Below are 24,945 nucleotides of genomic sequence, written 5' to 3'. Positions count from 1 at the left end.
CCTCATCTCTAGAAACCTATAGACTCAGTTTCCTGGAGCCCCAACATCACCCTCCCCTCCATAGTGATGTGGGGAACAAAGGCAAGAAGGAAACAGTAGGTAAAATTAAATTTCCTCATAACCTGCAGCCCACTGACCAATCCTTGAGTTAGGCAGAGTATAACCTTTCTCCAGGAACTCCCTACTATCTTAATGTTAATCCCTTACTAGAGGGAAAACAACCTTAGTTTGACAATAGCAAGTCCTCCAGTATCTTAAGAGTCTTCTTTAGCATGTGAGAGTCCTTCTGGAAGCCTCCCTTTTGCCTTTGCCTCTTCCAACTCCATAGTATATAATCAGTCACTCCTCACAACCCCACTGCAGCTCTTTCTGCCCACAGGTCCTTTCCCTGTGCTTTAATAAAATTACCTTTTGGGGCATCTGGGTGGCTCAGTAGGTTAAGCAACCCATTCGGTTCAGGTCATGATCTCATAGTTCATTAGTTCGAGCCCCACATAGGGCTCTATGCTGACAGCTCAGAGCATGGAGCCTGCTTCAGATTCTGTGTCTCCCTCTTTCACTGCCCCTTCCCTGCTCATGCTCTGTCTTTCCCTCTCTCTCAAAAATAAATAAACATTTTTAAAAAGCACCATTTTACACTAAAGATGTCTTAAGAATTCTTTCTTGGCTGTTGGCTTCGGACCCCCACCACCCCAAAACTTCATCACATTATGCCAGCATTCTTTAGATTGGCAGAATTATGAATACATTTCAGAAGTTCTAGAGACATATGCTTTTCACAGTACAAAGGTTTTTTTTTTTTAATGTAGCACAAAAACATGTTTACTAAAATATTCAAATGTTTTATTTCCTCTGTAAAAGGAAGCTCCCAAAATGGATAAATCTATGTTTTGTGATTATTTCAGATTTTATCTTATTTGGAAATGATCTAAATATTTAATGACTATCTATCATATAATTTAACTCAGCAATACTTTAAGGTTTCAAGTTACCAAAAGATTTGGGGAAACTATTTCAAAAATTGACCTAAAAGCTCTTATCACACTTACATCCATTTCATTCATTTGGTCTTAACAATCATACTCAGATTTTTCCTGAAGGTTTCATGAGTCATTAGAGCAGTCAGCCACCATCTTAAATTCTTTTTCTTGCTGATAAATTTTATAAGAGATAACATGGGCTTATTTGACTAATAACACAGGTAGAATAAAAGTATACTTAATGCTAAAAAACTCTAAAGACATATCTGTATTAATGAAACCACCAAATTTAAACTTCCTTCAACACCAATATTTTCCTAAGCAACATGATCCTGAAAAGCATTTAGGTCAGTTTCTATTTCATTTTTTGAGAATTTTTATAAATAATAAATTTATATAAGTGCTTGTTTGTTTAAGCCAATTAAATAGAGCTATTTTAAAAATTAAGTTTGGCAATCCCATCCAGAGGTAGGAAAATATCACACATCTACAACATACATATATAACATACATAAACATAAACATACAGACACACAGAGACCCTATAATTTGTGGAGAAGACCTTTCATTTGTCCAATTTCCAAATACATCTCTCCATTTTTTTTTTCTGATAAGAAACCTCTCCCTAAAAGTTTGCATTTGAAGAAATGGTTCTTGGGTCCTGGAGAAGATAAGGGTAGAAAATCTATATCACACGGGAAAAGTATCCAGAGTACTCCGAGAAGGACTTTGGTTTCTTAAGGACAATACTTACAAGCCAAAGATAAAGAGGAGAGGCTTTTGGTTTGGTAAAAAGGGCAAGTTGACTTTGAATTGCTTCTAGATCCACATTTCTGGTTTTGTGGCAAGGTTTTTTCCAATTCCCCAAAGAACTTGATTTTAGCTGGCATGTCAAGAGAAGGACCCATCTATCCAACTGTGTTATATCCAATTTGATTCTTTCCCTGTGGGCACATAGCTTTATTTTAGCTTAAGGAAAAAGACCAAAAAAAAAAAAAAAAAAAAAAAAAAAAAAAAATCCTATTAGGCTCTGAATATCTCAAGTTCAACCAGACCAGTAGCCTCACATCTTATTTTCTGTATCCACTGATCTCAGAAAGTAGTTCATTTACAAAAACTTTTGAGGATCCTCTCTGGGTTTAAGAAATTCTTTAACTATGGCCCTTAGTTCAGCTTTGACCAAGGGGTAAAAGATACCTGAAGAAAATTGCCTATAGCTTCTGGTGGTTTTACTTATTTATTTTTATTTCTTTTAAAGTTTATTTATTTTTCAGAGAGAGAGAGACAGAGCATGAGCAGGGAAGGGGCAGAGAGAGAGGGAGACACAGAACCCAAAGCAGGCTCCAGGTTCTAAGCTGTCAGCACAAAGCCTGATGCAGGGCTTGAACTCACGAACTGTGAGATCATGACCTGAGCTGAAGTTGGTGGCTCAACTGACAGAGCCACCCAGGTACCCCTGGTGGTTTTATTTTAAAAGGTAATGGTGTAATAGTCTCTTCAGAGTGGAAGAGCAAGTCAAACAAAGGATTATTAGAATGAACATTCAGAGAAAGATAGAGAAGAGCAGTATGAGTTACATCAATCTTAGTCTTTTGTTTTAGGTACCTCTTATATCTCTAATATTTTATTAGCAGTTTTACAGAAAATCTTTCAGTGAAGCTATTTTGGAATTTTGAAGACTTTTGGAGGATTCTGCATACCAATTAAAATAGATATTCCAATACGTTCATTTGATTTGGAAGCTTTTTTTTTTAATGTTTGTTTATTTTGAGAGAGAGTATGCACAGGCCAGTGGGGGAGGGGCAGAGAGAGAGAGAGAGAGAGAGAGAGAGAATCCCAAGCAGACTCTTCCCTGAGACCATAAGATTCCAAACTGATCTGATATCAAGAGTCAAGCACACTTAACTGACTGAGCCACCCAGGCACCTCTTAAGTGCCCTTCTTAAGTGATCTTATCTCATTGGAAAGTTCCTCATAATGGCCATCATTGTTCTAGGTTGTAATTCCCCCAAGGGCTGGCAGCAGCTTGGTAGGACCCAGCCACAAGAGTTCAGTTCAAATTTTCTATCCAGCTATATCTAGCTGCCAATGGAACACAACCCACATTTCTGTCTGGTCATATTTTGGAGTCCTCAACCTGAGAGTTACCAAGCCAAATTCTCAGAACATTAAACAGCTTAGTAAGTTTTTGTCATTTTTATCAATATATATGGCTTCCAGGACTACAGTTCTTAGACATAAAATAAGCAGATGGTGTGCTTAACTCAAAATTTTAAGGGGTGAGAAGAATGATTTACATTGGATGTGGACTTTAATTTTTGGTCTAAGTTTAATTTCTGGACTTTCATTTTGTAAAGGGTGTCCCTAAAGCTAGCTATTATATTTCTTTGTATCCACTTTTCAATTTGATCTTTTCATAGGTGCTGAAAATTATTTTTTTCTTTCAAATATAGCCAATTCAAAGGATCCATCTTCTGGCCACTTGATGAGCAGGATCTCATTAACCTTAATAGTGTCTCAAACCAATAAGCCTTTTCATGGTTTAACCAATGGTGTGAAAGGCATCATCAAAGAAGCATGCAAAGGATGCAGCCTTCATAAGATCCAGAAAGTTCACTCCCAAAGATAGTCTAAGAAAGTAAAAGCTCTTTATTGTTACAGGTGGTAAGAAAGGTGTAATGAAAATGGTATTATTCTCTGGTTTCCCACAAGAACATGACACCTCCAGTCACAGACCCACTAATCTGTGACACCAGGCAGATACCCTGGGAATTGGATTTTTCCAGCACTAGCAAAGCAAGAAGGTTGAGACAACAAAAGCCCCTAATAGACTGGGGCCCTTGATGACATGTCTCCAAGAGCAGGCACAGTCAGACAAAGAGTGTTCCTTGTAATTTTCTCTCTTGGAACCCCAGTCTATTCGACTGGCCACCAAGATACACACTGGTATGTGCACCTTTCAGCTGGGAAACCAAAAAGAATGTTCTCACTGGTCACCAGACCAAGCTCTAAAGACACAGAACAAGACAAAAAGAAAACCTCATCCAGTTTTTCTTATATGCACTTTAACATCTTTAGTTAAGGCTTGGTTCTCTTAGTGCCAAACTAACACCTAAGAGGGATGTGCTGCTGAGTTGAGAATTCTGTAGTGTTTCATAGTGTACCTCATTGCACAAAATTTTTTTGAGGTTGGCAAGTGACCAACTGTCAGTCCAACCAACTCTGTGACCAACTTATCCCAGCCTGGGAGTCTTTTGAGTTAGGTGGTGAGCGCTTTATGTACTGAACCCATGCCCACCAACTTTGTGGCTTTGGCTTCCAAGTTGTTCTTTAGCAACAGCCCTTACCTCATGTGCACATTAACCCACAACAAAGTTTGTTTAAGTAGATGCTGGTCTGGTGAGAATCACTACCTCACCAAGTCTGGGAGACTGACTAAACCCCAGGCTTCTAGGACCCATGCCTGCTTCTGTCCTATGGTTTCTCTCCTAAGACAAACCCAAGAGGCAGAGACAAAGAAAAACAGCGACCACGCCTGGAAGGAAAAGTATCAATAAAAATCAATAGCTCATAATAATACATCTTTACCAGAGTCACTATATCCAAGAAACAACCTCCACAAACATTTCTGCCAATTTTAAAATTAGAAAAGGGAATAAAAAGGACTCTCGCCACTCTCTCTTCCAGCAGACCCTTGTAGGCAGAGGTCCAGGAGACTGACGTAGTAAAAATTCTTACCTTCTGTCTGCACTTGTCAGAGGGGCCAGGATCTTCCTGCAGTAGAACCCTGGAGCGTGTGGTGTCCAGCCAGCAAAGTATCCTGCCAACTACGCTAACTGTTGGTAAAGAAAGCTTTTTTCTCTACCCTTTCTTGGTTCTTTGGCTGGTAAATTGATATAAGATGCATTAACAAGAGTAAAACAAATTTTATTACGTATGTATGGGGGGGTGGTTCTATAAGAAGATAAGACCCAGGGACAATTTGGGAAATTAAGGCTTATATGCCATCCTGAGCTAAAGAACGGTATGGAGATCTGAGGCTCTAAAATGGGGAGAGGTTAACTCCCAAGACAATAACAAGAGTAAACGTTAGTTAACTAGATGTTTGCCCTGCCATATAGGTAGGTCATTCAGATAAAAAGTTCATCTCTGATAATATCTTTTTTTTCTGGCCCAAGCCCCTATCTAAATTATTTTAAGTAGTTATAGAAGAAAAAGGTTTTTTTTCTTAATTCGGCTGGGTCTTGATTGCCTTCAGCCCAAAATAACCCACATGCCAAAGTGGCATATTTTGGGGTCACATATTGCGCTACCCTCACTACCAAGCTCTTTATTGAACCCACCTTCACTAGGCCTTCCCTGGCGTGCTTGTGCCTTTCCTTGTTTAGGGTCCACACAACTCTCCCTGCACTCAAGCTCCTTTGAAGTCTGAGACTTTATATCTCCCACCTAAGATCTAATTTAGTGCTTAAAGGATAATTCATTTATTAAAGGCACTGGTGCCATTTTTAAACTGGAAGCTTACCTTTCAGAGATATGAAAATGATTTCTAGTTGCCATAATTTCACGACGTTAGACCATTGTATGTCAAATACTACTGCTCTGTTCATAATATTTAGACAGTTCCATAGCAACACATAAAATATTACCTCCAGAGGTCTGCATTCCTGCCACCATGTATCAGGATTGGTGGCATTCCTGAGAAGAGAGCATTACAGAGCATTACATCTGAAATTCTCCCTTTATGGTAGTGATTGCAGGAACCTGGAGCAGAAACGTACCCTAGGATTTTGTACCCAGGACTCACTACAATTTCTAGAAGTGTCCCCTTTGCACTTGTATTTCTTGGACTTTATTTGCAAGGCATCAAGAAATCTTCTTCTTGGGGGCACCTGGGTGGCTCAGTCAGTTAAGCATCTGACTGTTGGTTTTGGCTCAGGTCAGGATGCCACAGTTTCATGGGTTTGGGCCCCGCAGTGGGCTTTGTGCTGACAGTGTGGAGCCTGCTTGGGATTCTCTCTGTCCCTCTCTGTCTACCCCTTTCCCACTTGCACTATCTCTGTCTCTCTCAAAATAAATAAATAAACTTAAAAAAAAAAAAAAAACGGAAATCCTCTTTCAATCCTGAAAAGAGCTGATAAAATTTGACTGCTTCATAATTGATCTTTTTTTCTCCACAGTAGAAAAAATAGATTGTCATCTTTTTGTTATCTAAAATGTTTTGTATTAAAATATTGCTAGAGATTACAGAGATGCAAATATCTTTCTAAAATCTTGTTCTCTTTGCATATGCTTGAAATTCAAAAATAAGTTTCTCATTCTGGTTTGATTCTGAACCCGACAACAAAAACTTGGTTTACTGTACTATTCGTTTGCATTAAAATCGGTTTTCTGCAGTGTCCAGCACAGAGGTTTTATTTTATTTTATATTATTTTATTTTATTTTATTTTTTATTTTTATTTTATTTTATTTTTATTTTATTTTTATTTTGTTTTGTTTTGTTTTTAGCAGTTTAAAACAACAAATATTTATTTTCTCAGAGCTTCTCCAGAAGTAGCTTAGCCCAGTGGTTCTGACTCAGGGTCTCTCATGAGATTGCAGTTGGGCTGTTTGCTGGAGCTGTGGTCATCACTTTTCACATTGGTGGCTTTGTCACGTCATGTTCAACAGATTCTTTTTCTCTCTTTTTCTTTTTCTTAAATTTTTTTTTTTAACGTTTATTTATTTTTGAGACAGAGAGAGACAGAGCATGAATGGGGGAAGGGCAGGGAAAGAGGGAGACACAGAATCGGAAGCAGGCTCCAGGCTCTGAGCCATCAGCCCAGAGCCTGACGCGGGGCTCGAACTCACGGACCGCGAGATTGTGACCCGGGTGAAGTCGGACGCTTAACCGACTGCGCCACCCAGGCGCCCCTCTCTTTTTCTTTTTAAGTGTAAATTCTCCGCGCCACTTGTCCTCAAAGTATCATCAACATTTCTCTGGTTGAAGTTAACAGCATTTTATCTGCCTGGCTTCCTCAGAAAGCAGAGCATTGTTTGAAATAATCCCCCTGTTTTATTGATTAGGAAAAAGTCTCAAATCAGTTTCAGTTGTCACTCTGAGGCACAGGGACCATTCAGTCTCTGGCCTTCCATCAGCATTAGTCGATTAGCGACTGTTATGATGACACAATATTCAGTTTTGGTATCTTCTAGCACAGTGGGTCTTAGACGTCAATGTTTACACAAATTACTTGGACATCTTGTTAAGGCTCATATTCTAATTCCCTAGGTCTAGGATGAGCCTGAGATCCTGTATCGAGCACAAAGATTGTAAAGATATGTTAACTACCTCTCTTTTCATTATTAGCAGCTCACCACCTCCACCTCATCCTCTTGTCCATAAACCCTGTAAGTCACTATTTTCTATCTGCATTTCCTTCAAAGTACCTTCATATATGTTTGTTGTTATTGTCTATTTGCATAGCATTACTTACGTCCAGATCATGTCTTCTCACACAGGATTACTATACGGTATGCTACTTTACCTCTTTTAAAATGCGTCCTGTAACACTTTATAGAATACACAATATTTAAATTTTTTTTAACATTTATTTATTTTTGAGAGACAGAGTGCTAGCAGGGGAGGGGCAGAGAGAGAAGGAGACACAGAATGTAAAGCAGGCTCCAGGCTCTGAACAAGCATTCAGCACAGATCCCTACGTGGGGCTTGAACCTATGAACTCTGAGATCCTGACTTGAGCCTAAGTAGGACATTTACCCCACTGAGCCACCCAGGCGCCCCCACAATATTTTATATAGTCATCACATTTGATCCTCAAACAACCTTAGTGGTGGGTAAGGCGAACCTTATCCTAGCTCTGCAGATAAGGAAATAGACTCAGAAAAAGTCCATTACTTTCTCAAGGTCATGAAACTAGCAAATGCAGAGCTGAAATCCCAGTTCCCCAAATTTAATTTTACCTTCTTAAGGCCAAATAACAATAGCACCCACAATAAAATCCACTAGAAATTTCAACACGTCTTAAAGCCATGTAGCCATTTAGAACTGAAAGTGGCCTTATAGATTATGAAATTTAACAGCCTTTACTTCATACATTGTGTGCCGTGTCCAACATTACAGAACTGATTGTAGACATGACAAGTGCTTGAATCTACTGACTCCCAGATACAACATTTTATGCTATATTTCTCTAGCTTACTCCCTTAAATGTGCCTTGGCATTTTTAGCTTTCCATTATATGGGCCAGTAACATGGCCAACAGTAATTTCTGCCAGTCTCAAAGATGTGCCTCTGCTAAAGACGAGCTCTATTTCCTGCTCTCCAGTAGTTGGACCACACTAATATTATCTCCAGAGAGTAGTTCACATCGCTTGCCAAATCTGGAACGAAGTCCTTCCAAATCCAAGTTTTAATCAAATTCCACCCCTTGTTGGACTTCCCAACAAGTCCTTGTTGCCTTCCCTGGGCCTCAGGAAACCTCTCTTCTCCAGGAGCTCATGCAGTTTCTACTACACAATTTCTGCTATACCTTTGAGTGCAGTGTTTGACCTGTTTTATGTATCTGCATATCATCACGTGCCATTCCAATCCCACACTGGCCTTCTCCCAGTAGCCAGCTTCTTCTCACTGAGGACAGTTGATACATGAAAAGCATCTCCTTAGAACATCCTTCCATCTCCATATATTAAACCATCTAGAAAATTCCTACTCAGTCTTCACTTCTCAGTTCAAATACTGTTTCTGTCAGGAAGCCTCTGCTGATGTTTCCATGTGACTATGGAGAGGCCTCATCTGGGTTCCTGGAGCATTCTGTACACATTATTCCTTCAGAGCAGTAGTCCACTTATATAGCTAATGTCCACACATCTGTATCTTGACTAAAGATTCTTCATCACAGACATAAGCATCTGCTTTTCTTCTGTACTGTGTATGGCACACAGCACAAAATTGGCAATTATTATTTGTTAAATGAATCAGAAAATGACATGTGTATGCCCATAATAATGAGGCATTCTGTGTTCTTTCAAGCTTAAGAAATAAACACAGAGTTAGGAGGTTAGAGGGAAAATATTTGTTCATCAGGGAAGCACGTTTTGGGTATCACAGGCCCAGACCTAATGCCTACACCAACTGTGAAGCAAGGTTGGAAAAAGGTCAATGGCATCCTGTTTAGATATTATTGTGCTTTGAGAAGTTATAGCCTCATGCTGAGAGGTAAGGTCTTGTCTTCAACTATTCTCTTCTAGAGTTAGAGCCACTATCCTTATATCAGAACTATATTAAATGGTTTGCTATTCCATTAGCTCACCAGACTTCCTTAACTATGATTTCTCTAAAGAGACCCCCCGACAATGGACAACTTTGTAGTCATTTTTTCATAGACAACATTAGGATCATTTTTGTAATAACACCTCTGGTACCATCAAGAGACAACCTCTCCTATATTTCCGGAGCCCTGCACCCACAATTCTATTCCAGCACTTACCTATGGGACAGCAACTCCTCATCTATCTCCCTGCCAGACTGCAAACTACATAAAAGCATGAGATTCACCTGTTGTATGTAATTTTCATAGCTCAGCAAAGTTTAGCACTTTTGGTGGGATAAGAACATACTCATACATTTGAAGATGGGGGTGGAGAGAAAAAGAGGGGCAAAATGAAAAGAGACAAAGGCACTTTTGTAGCTAGTGTTCTGGATACAAATTAGTTTCTGTTGATAAAAGATTCGGAAGTACAGCAGAGTCAAAGCTATCTTTTTATTTCTGCTTGCCAGCAAGGTTGTGGAAACGAGGTATTCCTGCAGCCAACTTCTAGCATCTTTTCTATAGCTCCTTGAATGTCAAGAGTCAATGCCTAACTTCTAGCTATGGGAATCCACTTTCTAGTGTCCTTAATATTGCAAGGCACACACAGGGGCTGCAGTGACAGCTTCTTCATTTTAGCGTTCCAACACCTGCATTACAGCTCAGGGAATTATTCTTAAACTTACCGTTCTAGTAAAGACCTCAGAGATAGCAGCTTCCCAGTGGGGTCAATCTGGGATCAGTCCTGAAGGCCCAGCCTAGAATCTTTTCTCTTATAATTTCCAATATTTGTGTAAGCACATAATTTCCTCTATTAAAACTCATCTTGCTTAAAATACCTACAGCGATAGTTTCTGTTTTCTTTTTTTTTTTTAAGTTTTTTTTGATGTTTATTTATTTTTGAGAGAGAGAACATGGGGGGGTGAGGGCAGAGAGAAAGAGAGAGAGAGAGAATCTGAAGCAGGCTCTGCACTGACAGCAGAGTCCTATGTGGGGCTCGAACCCATGAACAGTGAGATCATGACCTGAGCTGAAGTCAGTCGCTTAACTAACTGAGCCACCCAGGTGCCCCTGATAGTTTCTGTTTCCTATAGTTCACCCTGTCAGATAACAATAAGAAGGAATAAGAGAGAGGAGACAGAGAGAGAGAAAGACAGGGAGGGGGGAGGGAGAGGGAGAGAGAGAGAGGTCTTTTTGTCTGGAAAAGCTCAGTCAGAACTGTCAAAAGAATTTACTGCTTGTTGTAGGCAGCTCCTGATGATAGGCCTCTGACTCCCTTTCTTAGAGCATTGACTAAAAAAGGGCTTACAACTATGAATCCTTCCTCTGTCCCTTTGAGATATATTTGTATCTCCTCAAGGACCTGAAAACCGTTCCTTGAAAAGTGATCATCAGGAAGGAAAGGGCCTCTGTCTCTCAGTCTCTGTGGGAGGACACAATCCTAACTTCCATAACTAGCTAACAGACACAGCTGGCTGATCCTTTACACCGAACAACCCTTCGTAGGTTTTCACTCCCTGGACTCTACTGGAGCCCCTCACTTCTCCTCCTCCCTCTCTCACTCTCCCTTTCAAAGGCCACAGTGCTTCCATGCAAATGTAAATGGGGTTCAGCCCTTTCCCCTACCATCAGTAGTTAATGAATAAAATCTTCTTTTACCACTTTACCTAATGTTTTCTTTATCTTTGAGAAGAGAAGGCCTTACCCTTTTTTTCTTTTTTCTTCTACTCTTGTTAAATCTGCTTGCTAGTCAATTAAATCATAAAAATACAATTTACTTTATCTATAAAAACTTCATAATGGTTTATTTTAAATTATAAAGGTTATGAAATGTCATAACAACTTGCCATGGATGGTTATGAAAGCACGTTTTCTCTATATCTTTTAACAAAGGAAATGTTTTTCAGAATTCCAAATGAATTCTAAAAATTCTCTTTAGAATATTTTCTTCTGTGATTTTACCTAAAGTCCGATGGATTAGGGTAATACCTCAAGTACAACTCACCATTATGAAACAATCCCATGAATGTTAGAAAGTTCTAGCGTACTTACAGTTTCAGGCTAAATGCTAATGAACAGTGTTCCTTGAAATTTCACCTGTACAACTATGATTTAGTGTAGGAACTGTGAACTACAAAATAAGCAACATGAATAGGGTCTTTTTTGCCAGTTGGTGGCAGAAAGAAATTCCCATTGGTGGTTTGCATGGGAAATTTCCTGAAGTAGAGACAGACTTAGAAATCTTCTCTTTCTCTGGCCTTTAATTAAACAGAAATATTTTGGAGGAGCTCTAATTCTTTGCAACAAATTTATAATACACAACTTGTTGCTATTCTCATTTCATGTGAACTGTTAGGTTTTGCATTTGCAGGAAATAAGAATCAGTCAGACATGCAGAGTTCCATTATTTGGCTTCTCTTCTTTTAAGGGGATGAAAACAGTTAGTTTAAGAGGGAGTTATAGATGCTTAACATCTCAGGCTCCAGTTGTAAATGTGTCTGACCTGAAAGACAGATACTGCTGACAGATGCTGTCCTGGGTGGAGCTTTAAGAATGTTTGAGAAATTCCCCTGTTGACTAAGAATCAATACACTGTAGTCTCAGAGAGTTATCCTCTGGACATCCCCTTTGAACATTTTTTTTTCTTCAAAGGGGTTTATGCAAGGAACTGTGATTCATCAAATATTCTTTCCTAAAAAGAAAGCACCTCCATGGACAACTTGAAAATTCCCAGTGACAATAATCTTATCACCATTGTTCTCATTTTTCCTAGTCATTTCTAATGAGGAACCCATAAAAAATGAGACTAACCCACGAGCTGAGAATCAATAAGTTTCATTTCATCCCTACCTCATTAACTCCTGGTAGGGCCTACAAAATTCCTCTATTTCTAAAAGAAAATAAATTTTTTATCACTTCTAACTTCATAAGAATAGCACAAAGATGAAAAAAATCTGTACCAAACTATGTGAAGTCTTTGGTAGAGATTAATATTTATGGCTATAATGTTGGGATCATAATAGAAATTATTAGGGATAATAATATTAAGACACTTAATAATTTATAGCTTTTATGGTAGGGGAAAGAAGGCAGACTTTTGGGACTATAAATATTATTTCCAGTGGTACAAAATCTTTCTTGACATAAATATTTCTTTTATTTCTATGAGAACACAAGTTAGTCTTAATAAAACAATAGAGCTGGACAGTAGTAAAGGCAGTAAAAATTGATTTTATTTTTTTAATTTTTTAGCTTATTCTTATTTATTTTGAGAAAGAGAAAGAGAGGGCACATAGGAGTGGGGGAGGGGCAGAGAGAGAGAGAGAGAGAGAGAGAGAGAGAGAGAAAGAGAATCCCAAGCAGGCTTGCACTGTCAGCACAGAGCCCCATGTGGGGCTCAAACCCATGAACCATGAGATCATGATTTGAGCTGAAATCAAGAGTCAGATGCTTAACTGACTAGGTGCCCCCAAATAGATTTTATTCAAGAGTAACACAAAAGAAGAAATGGGATCTCAATATAGAATTGGGCTCAACTCTGAATATAACATGGGCACTTGGGAATTTATAACCAAGGAGCAGAGTGGGGGTTAGTGGATGAAAAATTACTAAGAGGAGCATAAGGGGTAAGAGGGTTGTGGTCAAACTAACCAAGCAAGATTCTTGCCAAAGACAGGACAGAGTGATCAGACATCACCTGGGACTGATGGAGGATGAAGACCTCAGTTAGATACTGAGAATGATCAGATATGGAAGACGGGAGGGTTTTGCTAAACTGATTTAGCAAGGGTCTGGCTAAAATTGGATTTTTCAAGGAAGTGCACAGATGGACCTAGGAGAAGGTTCAGGAGCCTTGACTAAAGCTGGCCAAGTAAAGAATCTTTGCTATTAGAGACTAAGTATTACTGAGAAATTTTTCTGTACCAAGAAATGTAGCTAAAATGACATTTTGTCCCCACCTTTTAGGAATATTTCACTGAGAATGCTGTCTGTATTTCACACCATCGCTTACTTTTTTTTTTCCAATTTTCTTTTAATGTTTATTTATTTTTGAGAGAGAAAGAGAGAAACAGAGTGCAAGCAGGGGAAGGGCAGAGAGAGAGGGAGACACTGGATCTGGAGCAGGCTCCAGGCTCTAAGCTGTCAGCACAGAGCCCGACGTGGGGCTCAAACTCATGAACCTCGAGATCATGACTTGAGCTGAAGTCGGATGCTTAACTGACTGAGCCACCCAGGTGCCCTTAATTCCTCTTTTTAAAGTAGTGGCAATTGAAGGAAACGTGAATTTACAAAAAAATATGTTAAAAAATATGAGGGCATTGAGCATGGGATGAACTGAAGCTAATGCCTTTCTGGATGTTATCCTTATTGAAAACCACACTTTGGGTTTGCCTCAAAATCATGATGTGAGATGGTAGCCGAAGCAAAAACGTGGACATATAGAGGCAGATAGCAGACTGGAGAGGGACGTGTGTCTGAGGATTGGCTGAAGGGCTCAGAGTTACTGGCTTATTGAGTAAGTACATGAGATGAACTTGAAACCACCCTCCAGTCAGCATGTAAAATGATTTTAATATATCAAGGTGGCTTCTGAGAGATCTAGCAGTTTGTGGTTGCCAGGCTCTATTTAACTAAGATCACAGAGACTTGCATTAATACCTCACATGCTGATATTCATAATCTCTGTGCACAGTCTTCATGACACAGTTACTCACTTATGAAAAGTACATGCTGATGCTTTAGTACAATTGTGTCTTCCGTTTTTCATGTGGTCACTCATAGCGCTGCAGCTGCCACCATAGATGGAAAATGTTGACAAATGCTTTGTGCAAGCTCACTTCCATTATCAACTTTCTTAACAACAATAACTCAGCTTTTTACTAAATATAAACTTTGGCTTAATGGCTGCTGAAAGAGTTTTGTTGCAAGATAAATAAAAAAATAACTGAGTAGTTGTATGTTGATACCCACGGGATGAATAAACAATAAAACACTTTTGCAAAAGCATTCAGACAACCTTCTGCTCATTCTTCAGCAAGAGTGCTCAGCATCTATTTCCTGGCTAGGCTTCCTGTGCAACTAACTTTCCAATTCCTGTATTTCCCAGTGACTTCACTAACATGAGTTGTTTTTTTGTTTTTTGGTTTTTTCTTCCAATTTTGATAAAGGCTAGAGCAGGGCAAAATGGCTGGTGCAAAAAACACTAGCTGGGAAAAAGGCTTCAAATACTTTTCCTGTGGCTATGCAAAACCAGAGGAATGTGGCTATCTCTGGGTACTGTGTAGGTCTCAATATCTCTGAAAAGGTGGAGGAAAATGAGAGATATGTTATCACTCATTGCTTTTCAGAGTTAACCATGTGTTGGATATAAACTCTCTTTAACTGCCATATGATTCACAGATTAGTAGATTAAATCATGACAGATATTGGAAACATAAAATAAAAGGTCACCAAGTCCATTCCATTTTATGTTAATGCAATACAATAAGTATTTTGTTAAAAAATGAAAAATCTGGGAGGACAAATGCTAAACCAGAAGGGATCATTGAACATAAACATAAATATGAATTATAAACAAGAGTTATTTAAATAAACCAATAATGAATGTGGAAAAGTATCAGAGAATTAATATTGGCTTGAAATCACAAATGAAGTAATATAAAGGTGGGCAATTGGTGCTCTAATTTTACTTTTTTTTCTTTTTTTAATAATATCCTTTATTTTTTAGAGCAGTTTTAGGTTCACAGCACTAGGTACAGAGATTTCCCATATACCCCTTGTCCTCACACATGCATAGCCTCCCCCATTATCATCATCTCCCATCAGAGTGGTGTATTTGTTACAAATGATGAACCTACATTGGCACATCAGAACCACCCAAAGTCCATCGTTTACATTAGGATTCACTGTCAGCGGTGTCCATTCTATAGGTTTTAAAATTTTTTTTTTCAACGTTTTTATTTATTTTTGGGACAGAGAGAGACAGAGCATGAACGGGGGAGGGGCAGAGAGAGAGGGAGACACAGAATCGGAAACAGGCTCCAGGCTCCGAGCCATCAGCCCAGAGCCTGACGTGGGGCTCAAACTCACGGACCGCGAGATCGTGACCTGGCTGAAGTCGGACGCTTAACCGACTGGAGATCGTGACCTGGCTGAAGTCGGACGCTTAACCGACTGGAGATCGTGACCTGGCTGAAGTCGGACGCTTAACCGACTGCGCCACCCAGGCGCCCCTATAGGTTTTGATAAATGTATAAAGACATGTATCCGCCGTTATGAAACATCATACAGAGTAGTTTAATTACCCTAAAAATCCTCTATGCTTTACCTATTCATCTCTCCCATCCCCCTAACATCTGGCAACCACTGATCTTTTTACTATTTCTATAGTTTTGCTTTTCCCAAAATGTCATACAATTGAAATCATATAGTATGTAGCCTTTTCAGATTGGCTTCTTACATATTTTAGTAATATGCACTTGTTTCCTTCATGTCTTTCATCTCTTGGTAACTTATTTCTTTTAGCACTGAATACTATTCCATGTCTGGATGTAGCACAGTTTAGTTTTACTTTTTTTTTTTTAATGTTTATTTTGAAAGAGATAGAGCATGCTTGCACAAGCCGGGGCAGGGGGCAGAGAGAAATCCCAAGCAGGCTCCATGCCATCAGCATGGAGCTGGACACAGGGCTCCATCCTATGAACTGTGAGATCATGACGGGAGCCTAAACCAAGAGTCAGATACTCATCTGACTGAGCCACCCGGGCACCCCTAGTTTTACTTTTTAAATATTTTATCTTTTGAAAAAGTACTAAGATATTTCAAATATGTACAAAATATTGAATTACAACAGCCATGTATCTATCATCTGAATCTAACAAATGTTAATTTTTTTCATATTTATAAGAGACAATTTTAAAAGAAAAAGCATTTGAGTACAAAACATTTATGTTTCTTCATCTTAGATAGAAATATTACACTATAGTTGGTGTGTATCTCCTCTATCAGTTAGCTATTGCCATAAAAAGTGCTGTGTAACAAATGACACAAAAATGAAATAGCTTAAAACTATAATCTTCTATTCTCATGGACCTGAGAGAAAACTGAGGATTCAGTAAATCTAGGCTGGGATGCAATGTGTGTCTCAGCAGATCTCAATACGTTCATTCGTATGTGAGTTAGTCCAGTAGAGCTGAGGAAGTCTGGCTTAGCTGGGGCCTTTTGGCTCTGTTCCATGTGTCTCCCGTTAGGACTAGTGGCTAGCCTAGGCATGTTCTTTAACTAGCAATGCAGAGACACAGGAGAGTAAGGAGAAATAGACAAGGCTCTTGAGGCCTAGGAACTAGCATACTCTCACTTCTGCCATATATTTTTGGCCAAGGAAAACACATGGCCAAACCCAAAGTCAAAAAGGGGGAAGTGCAGCCCACATATAATGAGAGGGCACTGTAAGTTACAAGTCAAAAAGGGTGCACATATTGAGGGTAAAAAACAGGGTCAAAAATGCAGTCAATCTCAACTCCCATCCATGTTTTTATCCTTTTTCATTTATGTCTATATCCATAAAGAACGAATTAATGATTTGAGCATTTTTTAATTTTTAAAATTTACATTAAGATGATATAGAACACTTTACTTAACCTTGTATTATTTGTCTCTTTTAATCATTTTGTTTGCAATGATTATCTATACCGATCAGTAAATGTAGACAATTTTTTACTACTGAATTTTTTCCATTATGTAAATATATTAAAATTTATTTATATATTCTTCTATTGACAAACATATAAGTTGTTTCTAATTTCCTGTTATTACAATATTAATACAATGGAAGTCTTGCATATGTCCCTTCATTATAAACTATGAGAACTTCTCTAAAATGTATCTAAAGTATCTGAGTATTAGGGTAAACACTTCTTTTACATTCTAGATCAGTGTGTTCAATAAAAATGTACTGTGATCCCCATATATAATTTAAAATTTTCCAGTTCCCATGTCTAAAGTGAAAAGAAACAATATTAATACTATAGTTTATTCAATGCAAACATATTTAATAATATATTCCATTGAATATAAAATATCATCTCAAAGGCACAGTGAAGTCCTAGATATTACTAACTTATTTGTCCAAGTGTTGGTACCAATGTATGAGATTTTCAATTATTGTACACCCTTATCATCAGTTAGTATTACAAATATTTTCAATATTTTTGCCATCTGAAGGCTAAGCATAAAAAGGATATTAGTGGGAAACTGGGGAAATCTGATTTTAAAGTCTGTAGCTTAGCTACAGTACAAAGCCAATGTTGATTTCTTAGTTTTACTAACATAAAATGTTAAAGTTAAGGGAAGTGGGTGAAAATTACACATGAACCCTGCACTATCTTTCCAAGTCTTCTGTGATTATATCAAAATAAAAAATTATATCAAAATTATATCAAAATATTTCATAATTATATCAAAAATATATCAAAATAGAAAGTCTTTTAAAATCATCCCTTCATTGAACTTGAATTTTATTTTTTCCTGCAGATCATCAGGTCTACCACTTAACAAAGCCTTCCAAAGTTTTTGATATGCTAATTGAAAGCATATGTTCAACTACAATAGTAGAAGAAAGAGTTTACACATCCCACTAGCAGTTAAGTCCATCTGTAATTAAGGATTGGCCAGACTATCTCCTGTCAGCACTGACACGAGGCAGGCAAGGTGAAAGAGGAAGCTAGCAGCCTCTGGGAACTGAACTTGATACCTCAGTTGTAAGTTCTTCACGTTTTCTATGTCATTTCATTTTTTTGCATTCCTCTAATAACACGGTTTTTATCCTGCCCTGTATTAAACATAATTGTGCAATTAGCATGCAACACCTTCTCTACTGGGTAAAACAATTCTGCATTCCTCTCCATAGCATGAACTACACACTAATTAAATGTCTTAAATTGAGTAGATGATGACAGTAACATCCCAACCCTCAAAGATTTTCTAGAGAAGTTCAAATGACACTCTTCCTTTCCCTTGAACTTATCTTTTACCATATAATGTTGTCTTTCCCCTACAGTGTTCCTCAGAAGTCTTCAAAATTGCTTCTAGTAACTAAAGGTTTTGACCAAAAGGAAAAAAAAAATTAAATAAAGTAAAAAGCTTCAAACCTGCTCCTGCTGCTGCCCTACTTACAGTTACTTAGAAATCATGAGCCTCCTTTAAGCCAGCTGAAGGCAGCTCTGAGGACAGGAGGAGGGCGTTCTGTGAGGAAGTCGTGGTTTTTTTCTTAAGCTCTCTGGACTTGAATCCCCACATCTGGGCCACTCTCAGACCTGAGCTTCACTTATATAGTACACATACAGCTGCCTTCCCCTCATATTTTGCAATTCCTCTAGCCAGCCTTTAAGGGGCACTTACAATTCAAATACCGTAGCTTCCACTTAACAAATACTCAATTTGATCTCACTTTAACAATGAAAAGCTAAGCCAATTCCTTTTAAGATAAGCTTTGGAAGTCCAAAAATTGGGGACTGTTCAGAATAAGCATTACATGGAGCTAATACAGCTAAGAAGTAATAAGCTTGTTCTAAAGTATCTTCCCTTTAGGCATCACTGTCACTGATAAAGATGCACAAAGGGTTAAGTGTTTTCATTGTGAAACTACTTAAGAGATCCACTGAAGACAGCCCAGTGAAGACAGCTGGAAAGGGTATCCAGAAAGAGATGGCAGGGGGATTACACATCAATTTTCATTTGATCCATAATTTTATCTATGACTTAGGTTGAATTTTCAAGGTTGAAGGGCTCAGTAGCATTTCCTCATCAGCTAAAAGACACAACCCGCAAGCATTAACTCACACACTAGAATATCTGAATGCAGTCACATCTCTATTTTCAAGAACTGTATGTGCCCTGGCTTGAACAAACTATTACAGCATTCAGCCACAGTTTGTACTTTTTAGTCTCAACACCGAGTAAAGAATGTTCAAAGGGAAGAAAAATAGCAAGGATCTCTCTTGATCAATGCAGCCTATGACTAATTGTGGTCACTAACTTTCATACTGGCATTTTCCGAAGTTTTGGGGCCAGTTACTTAGTCAGAGATAGAATGCCCTAGGTTGCCATCATCCTGGAAGAGAAATTGACAAAGTGTCAGCTGGAACACTTCCCTCCTATCAGATGTCATGGAGGAAGTTCAAGAGTGAGACTGAGAAGGAGAATTGACCTCAGAGGACAGAGCAGTGGATTGACTATGTACATGTCCTCGCTTATGCAGTTTTGAAGTTGACTGCAGGGAAATTTGACCTCAGTTTGTGGGACAGGAAGGTCAGAGTAGTACTCCAGAATAAGCCACCTCTGCTCCTTTCACAGGGTTTTCTTGGCTGACTCAAAACCAAGGCTTTACCAAGGACGTAGGGTTTATGTTTTAAACAGTTAAAGGAAATGCCTTGGAGAGATTTTATTTTAATTATATTTAAGATTTATTTATAATCATAGTAGCAGTCAGTTACTTTCAAGGGCACCCTTTTAGATAAGGTGCTTTTCCGGCTGTTTACTGCTGAGCTGCTAAAACATCTTCTATCAGTCTTAGTCAAGGATATGTCTCAGGGGCAGATGCTTCTGCAGTTTTACTCTTGAGTAATAAATCATGTAAAAAATAATTCCACTTGTGGGGATTATTGCTACCTCTAAATATCAATGTGTTGAAACTCTCACACCAATTAAATTCTTGTACTTGTAAAACTAACACATCTTAGAGTGGATACTCCATGGACAATGGAGTCAGAGGCCCTGGGTGTATGTCCTTGCACTGTCCTGGTAGGGCCAAAGGACAGGAAAATAAATATGGTCGAGTGAACAGCAGTTAGGTGTTAAATCAGACACCAAGGACTATGAATTCTAGCCCTAAAGTTTGTTAAGTGTGTAAATTCAGGCTCATTACTTAACCTTCCAAAACTATAGCTCCATCAAATGGAAATTAAGTTGTCCCTTCCTTCTATGGTCATTGTGAGGATTGGTAAATATACAGAAAACATAGCTCATAGTGAGTTCTAAATTTATACATTCATATATATATACACATATATATATACATATATGTATTAATATATGTAAATCTTGAGGAAGGTTTAAAAACATCTCTGAGACTAGATTTTCCATTGTAAAATATAAGAATAATAACATCTGTCTCATAGTATTCAAGATCTGTTCATAGTAGTCAAGATGAACGGATTTATGTAGGAAAAAATGATGTTTATGCTCTAGAGATAGATATAAGTCAGTTGTTACATATTTAAACCAGTGTGCTTTTCTAGTAAAGAGCTTTTGAGATTCTTTAAAAGAAGCATAATACAACAAAAGTGAAACATAAGTGAAGTAGATTATCTTAAAATGTTTCTTGAATTACATATAAAAAGTGAAACATGAAAAAGCATGTAGAACATTCAGATGCATATGTCTACATGTCAGTGTTAATGATAAATATATGAACACATGACTGCACCAGCAAAGATGCTTGACAATTGCTCAAATGTAAATACTTTCTCATCAGTGTGTTTTAAGTATATCACGTGAAAAATAATCAATCACTGATTCCTGGAAATGGCCACATTAGTATGAACTAGTGTGCAGGGCATTCTGCATAGCAATTGTATGCCTTTCTCGTATCTTTTCTCATATCTATTTTTTTTAACCTATTTCCTGCACTGCAAAGAAACTGACACAGGATGCTTATGAAACGAGATTTAATTTTTCAGTCCAGATGTGTTACAGCTGAACATCAGAAAGCCCCTAGATTTCACAGAACTAAATTTTAGTATTTTTCTAATGGAAACCCCCATGGTTTATAGGGTTCTCATAAGCTGCCTTGGAATCATATTATTAAAGTTGGTCTCATGCTTCCTCCCTAGCTTATTGCCACCAAAATGTTTTTGTTTTTGTTATTTTCACTTCGACAAAAATGCTGTCCTACTAAGTGATCTTGAAGTACTAACTTTAAAAAACAATACACTCTACAAAGAACCCTAAATGCTAGAATTTACAAATTATACTCAAAGTAATTACATAATAGATGAATTAAAAGCCCTAAACTAGAATGATTTTTGTCAGGGATGTTCTGTGAGGCATGCAACTCACAAGCCAAGTCTTAAAATCTCATAAGATGGTATATTGTCATTCTAATTGTGAACTGAAAGAGCTAAAGGTTCTGAATCATACTTGAACATCAGATAAAGGTCTTAACATGCTGTAAGAAAACCAAAATAACAACAACAACAACAAAATAAACCCCAAAACAACAACAACAACAAAACTACAGTCTTCATATACACGAACACTTCTGTGAGGAGAACTGCCTAGGAAAAGAAAGCAATTGGTAGAGTTGATGGAGGTGGGGAAACCATGGAGGGTAAGTTGCCAGGAAAGAGTCTTGATTATGAGCCTTGAGCTTCACACATGTGAGGCAAGCCCCAAACGAAGCTGCAAAGACAAGATGAGCTCCAAACCAGATTCCAATTTGAGAAAGAAATAGATGCAAAGAAAAAGAGCTACAGGGTACCCCCCAGGACTACCCAAGTAGGGGAAAAATGATCTGGATGGAAAATTTCTCTTTGTGGTGCTGAGAAAGTCTCCTGAGTGTCCCGTTCTCATACACTTGAGGGAAGTGGCACCTTGAAGAGCTGGCAGCTTGAGTCATGCAAAATAGTTATTTTGAGAGGAACACTTTGCACTGTTGGTGGGAATGCAAACTGGTGCAGCCACTCTGCAAAACAGTAGGGAGGTTCCTCAAAAAATTAAAAATAGAACTATTCAATGACCCAGCAATTGCACTACTAGGTATTTATCCAAAGGATACAGGAGTGCTGATCCAAAGGGGCACATGCACTTCAATGTTTATAGCAGCGCTATTGACAATAGCCAAAGTATGGAAAGAGCCCAAATGTCCATTGACTGACAAATGGATAAAGAAGATGTAGTATATATATGCACAGTGGAATATTGCTCAGCGATCAAAAAGAATGAAATCTTGCCATTGCAACAACGTGGATGGAAGTAAAGTGTATTATGCTAAGTGAAATAAGTCGGTCGCAGAAAGACAAATATCATATGATTTCACTCACGTGGAATTTAAGAAACAAAACAGATGAACATAGGGAAGGGAAGCAAAAATAAGATAAAAACAGAGAGGGAGACAAATAATAAGAGACTTTTAAATACAGAGAACAAGCTGAGGGTTGCTGGCAGGGTATTGGTTGGGGAGTGGGCTAAATGGGTCATGGGCATTAAGGAGGACACTTGTGGGGATGAGCACTGGGTGTTGTGTATAAGTGACGAATCACTAAATTCTATTCCTGAAATCATTATTACACTACATGTTAACTAACTTAGATTTAAATTTTAAAAAAGAAAAAAAAAAAGCAGTGATTTTGAGAAGCACCTTAGAACAATGGAAGAAGCATGAACTTTGAAGTCAGACTTCAGTTCTATTGCACGTTTTGACATATTTAGTTAGACAAATTAATTTCTTTGAAACTCAGTTATCTAATTTGTTAAATGGGGACAATGACATTTGTCTCAAAGGATAATAATAAAGATTAGATCAAGTAATCAAAAAAAAATCTAAGTACATTTTACCTCTCTTGTCTCGCTTTATTAGCTCTCATTATTACTTTTATGAGTAGTGTAAAATTATTTCTATACCAAATCTGAAGGAAAATATTGGTATGAGTATTACCTAGGGTAATATTTCTTTAGAATAACTGGTGTATATAACAAATGAAACAATTAGCTCCTCCTCTGTTAATCGGCCTGTTTTGCATCTCTGCTTCCCTGGGTTGATCCCTTTCCATATCACAACACTAAAGGATTACTACATGAAATTGGGGTCTTGAGTGTGATGCTTATTTTGTGATTCCTGTACTATGGCAAAGTTTCTCCTACTGGCCAAACTATTGCAAATGTAATGTGTTACTCCCTGCACTGGGAAGAAAGGGAAACCAGGGTGTGTTAAACATATGAATGAATTTCTAGATCTATCTGTGACACATTCAAACAAGAGAGTGACCATTTGACAGAAGTACTCTAAGAAAGCAAGCAATACTTCCCTAAGCATGTTCAGGGTTTTGAATGATGAAAAGTGTGGTCTAGAGGTTATGACAAGTGGTTGGAAGTCATGCTCCCAAGAGTTGTCCCTGGCTCTGACAGTGACGTGTTGGTTGACTTTAGACAAATCATTTGACCAGCATGAGCCAATTTGTTCATTTATATTCCTCCTTTTAAACCTCAAATGCCATCACCCTAGACAGAAAGCCTAACACTTCAATTTTAAAAACTGTACAAGTCCAAAATCCAGATGATTTGATAATCTTTATAATTATTATATTCAATAGTAAACGTAATAAGGTCAGCATGATAGTACTCTGAAGATTGTAATCAAATGACTGTACGAATAAAGAATAAAATTTTGATATGAATGTGTTGTTGTCAGCATGTAATGTCATAGCAAGAAGGAGTTAGTGCTAGGTAATAATTATATCAATGTAAAAATGACACAAAAACTGGTCACTGAATTTAAGGATGTCACCAAGCTGGTTATTTCTTTATTCAAAGATTTACTGTTGTAGGAGCTCAAGATCTCAGACAATAAAGAACAATGATCCCTGAAAGATGGGGTACAAGTGAGGTACACCTTATGTTCACAGTTTATTGCCTACAGAAAATGTCCCAGCTATGCTTGAGGGCGAGGGAACCAAGGCAGAGCCCTGCAGGCTCCCTGAAGGAGGCAATGTTGGGAGTTTAGAGAGACCAGAGCAGGTAAAGCAGGAAAATAGATCAGCAGGAAAAGATATCATGAAAGAATGAGCTCTCCAGAGAAAGGACTCTAGAGTTTGCACAGGGTTCCACTTCAGTATTTCCTGAATACTAACCAGTGTTTATCTGTGATGAACCTACTGGAGGCCAAGGAAAGAACCATTTGAAAGGGAAAGGGGGTGGTGTGCCTGGGTGGCTCCGTCAGTTAAGCAGTTAAGCGTTCGGCTCAGGGCATGATCTCACCGTTCAGTGAGCTCAAGGCCCACACTGTCAGTGTGGAGCCTACTTGGGATTCTCTGTCTCCCTCTCTCTCTGCTCCCCGCCCCCACATTCTCTCTTTATCAAAATAAATAAATAAACATTTTTTTTTTATTTTTTTTTTCAACGTTTTTTATTTATTTTTGGGACAGAGCGAGACAGAGCATGAACGGGGGAGGGGCAGAGAGAGAGGGAGACACAGAATCGGAAACAGGCTCCAGGCTCTGGGCCATCAGCCCAGAGCCCGATGCGGGGCTCGAACCCACGGACCGTGAGATCATGACCTGGCTGAAGTCGGACGCTTAACCGACTGCGCCACCCAGGCGCCCCAAATAAACATTTTAAAAAAAAAGGATGAGGGAACCATACTCAGAGATTACACAGAGACAGAATTTGTCACAAAAAGCAGAGTGGAAGACCTAAAATTCAAAGGATATTTAGAATACTAGAAAAGGGCCTTGCTGCAAAAACAGAAAATCAACCTGTGACCAAATATTGCTTTGATCCCACCTAACAAAGGCCAGTCTGGAAAAATCAGAATGTTTTCAAGTAACCTAATCATCTAAGAATACTTATAGGAATGGAAATAAGTAGCACCCCGAAAGAT

Source organism: Lynx canadensis, chromosome F1 (assembly GCF_007474595.2).
Source record: "Lynx canadensis isolate LIC74 chromosome F1, mLynCan4.pri.v2, whole genome shotgun sequence".
Taxonomy (NCBI): domain Eukaryota; kingdom Metazoa; phylum Chordata; class Mammalia; order Carnivora; family Felidae; genus Lynx; species Lynx canadensis.
This window is presented reverse-complemented; position numbering follows the sequence as displayed.